General features: G+C 35.0%; 1 long non-coding RNA gene across 1 annotated transcript; it reads right to left on the bottom strand.

The window, feature by feature from the left end:
• Nucleotides 1-211: 211 nt before the first annotated feature.
• LOC147337473 (uncharacterized) lies at nucleotides 212-2,569 on the bottom strand. The gene is made up of 3 exons (XR_015124801.1): nucleotides 2,249-2,569; nucleotides 1,244-1,336; nucleotides 212-1,113 (listed from the first exon to the last, which is right to left on the bottom strand). It is a non-coding gene; the product is annotated as an uncharacterized LOC147337473 (long non-coding RNA).
• Nucleotides 2,570-2,783: the final 214 nt, after the last annotated feature.

Raw genomic sequence — 2,783 nt, forward strand, 5'->3', positions numbered from 1 at the left:
CACAACTGGGTTAGTGAAATATAAAATGTATGATATATTTAATTTGAACAACAAATTTTAAGTAAATCTGATAAATCTACTCACCCAAAACACGCTCTACTGAAACTATAGGATTAAATCACTTTAACAGAATTGCAACTTAGTCTATTTAAGTTTGTAAATTAAATAAATCGAACACAAGTTTATTCAGTTAACCTAACTTTAATAACACTTTGTGTAAAACTTGTTGAAGCACACTTTGAGCAATTCAAATGCTTCTAGATCTTTTTCCCCAAACAATCTTTACATATATTCAAGTGCATTTTAGGTGCAGGAAGACAAGATACAGAATGTCATGTTAAACTGAAATTATTAAAACTGGAAAGTGTTATGATTCCAACATTTTTAACATTAACATGACTTAATTTAAACTTGATTGGGCTACAATGAAAAGCCCACAATACAGCCCTGCAAACAGCAGGTAGAAATTACTTTTGTGTCATTTTTGTCCATATTTAGAAAAATAACCTTTGCTTCAAAACTTAAACTGAAGTCCAAAGTTAGGAGCAGTCTTTTTCAGTGTAGTTGGATGTTGGTAAAGGTTCAAGAACAAAGAACGCAGAAAAGTGAAAGGCCTTGCAGAAGTTCTTGTGGCAATTCAAACTGAACAGTTTATGAAGTGCAAGGAGAAGGGTTCGAGAACCTTAAAGTTCAGTGTCCTCTATAGTTCACTGCAGGCTGTTTCACTCAAGCAGTTTGTTTTTCAGAACCTGCACCTTCATGGATAGGTTGTTCCCATCCAACTCCATCAGCACCTTCTGAAGAAATTCAAATGTGTATTTCAGGTGCTTTGGGTAGCTCAGATTTAGACTATAGATTTCAGGTGCTTTGGGTAGCTCAGATTTAGACTATAGATTAGTCTAAATCTGAGCCCTCCTGCTTGTGCCTGCTTGTGCCCTCCCAAGCAGGAGGGCACAACCCTTTGCCACATCACTAAGAGCTTGCAGCACAGTGCATCCTTCTATGATGACACCAATGTCCTCAGGTGTATCTGCAGAGTTTGCTCTCATGTCTGACAACATAGACTCCCAAAGTCAGCTGCTCTGTTTCTCTGCTTGCACCAAGATCCACATCCTTTAAATAAAAATTAAAAAAAGATAAGTTAATTGCGTACATATACATATGGACAAGTAAGTCCACCTTCCATTTCCAATCCCAAATTTAAAAAAGGAAAATAACTGATCGTTTTCCTTTTTTAACTTACCAAGAATTCCTTGAACAGGTCATCTGGCTTTTCATTTAAGTAGACACAGACAGCTTTCAGAATGCATTCCTGTCAAACATCAACGCTGGGATTCTGGTGGAGATAAGAACTCAATATGAGAGAAGTTTCCTATTTTGGTTCCTTTCAACCTCTTTACAAAACAAAGTCAAAAATATTAACACATAGCAGATATGTGATTAAGCAATGTTTCATAACTCACATCAGTGATGTGCAGTGAGGTTCATGATTGGTAAGGCACTGACTCCTCTGTGTCAGATTAACAAATATATGAACCCAAAAATCGAAGCTTTTCAATTTTGACATTACGTGAAAGCTTTCATTTTTGCTTTAATCAATTCTAGATTGTTCAACAATATATTTAATAATTGTGCCCCTAAAAATATTAAAATTAAATAGAAGATTAGAACTGGGCAATATGGACTTAAAATCCTATCATGACATTTTGTGGATAACAATAAGTCTGTGAAGGTTCACAGTCATCCAGGTCATCGTAGTCTAAGGAGCTTGGAAAGAAAAGTGAAGCTTCTTCAGTGAAGATTTCTGACACTAAACCAGAAATCAACATGGAGTCGAATTCTTTCAAACAATGTAGCAACTTAATTGATGCACATTTCTAAAATACACTACACATTCATTTCATTCTTCAAACTACAGGATCGCTGGCGCTCCCAGTGGTCATTACTGATGTCAGGGAGCAGGTGCGGTAGATGGGAGTAATTTTAAAACTGTCGGTCTTAGTAGGCAAGTCTCATCTTAACAAGAATCGCAAAAGATTTTGGAAAATTACACCGAAGCAGGTTCAACAATATTTGTTAAATGTTTTCATACTTCTAACATGTGAGAGAGGTATACAAGCTAGAGTGTTAAAAAATTTGCCAGGCATCATTTGTTTAAAAAAAATGCAAAAGTATTCCCGAAAGTGTCAGATGTGTATTAGTTAGTATACATTAATCAAATTTGTCATCCTTAAATTGTTGAACTTACCAAATAATCCTCAGATGGCGATGGATTCTATCCAGGATGCTAAGCATATGCAAGTCTCAGTTGAAAATGGCGGATGATCAAACTTCCACACTGCACATGTGCAAACTCAGAAGTACGGAGAGCCTATTAGGACAATCCTCTTTAAATTAAAGTGCTCTTCATTTTAAATGAACTTTTTACATTGGATTTAATTTACTGCATTTTGTTGTATTGAAATATTATGTTGTTAATTAAATTCAAAACAACATACTTGTGTTTAAAGTTAAAAATCAATTGGTGGCATTAGTTTTAACATGAAGCATTTACATAATGCTACCAACATCAGTGTGTCATTTCTTAGAGTGTAGTTGTGTTGTTAACGTTACTTTGACAAAGCCTGGTTTAACAAGTAAAAACAACAAATAGAGACTGTTTGTGTTTGTGAAAGTAGGTATGTTATTTTATTGAAGGAAGATGTAATGATAACAGCAAATCCTTATTTGCCTAGTATCATGTTTTATGTTGTTAATACTCCTAGACTGTAGGGGGAGCTAGA

This window comes from Aulonocara sp. 'chitande type north' Nkhata Bay, linkage group LG2 (assembly GCF_057382095.1).
Source record: "Aulonocara sp. 'chitande type north' Nkhata Bay isolate Kocher_YH1m ecotype deep benthic linkage group LG2, A_spYH_male_GT1.1, whole genome shotgun sequence".
NCBI classification, from domain to species: domain Eukaryota; kingdom Metazoa; phylum Chordata; class Actinopteri; order Cichliformes; family Cichlidae; genus Aulonocara; species Aulonocara sp. 'chitande type north' Nkhata Bay.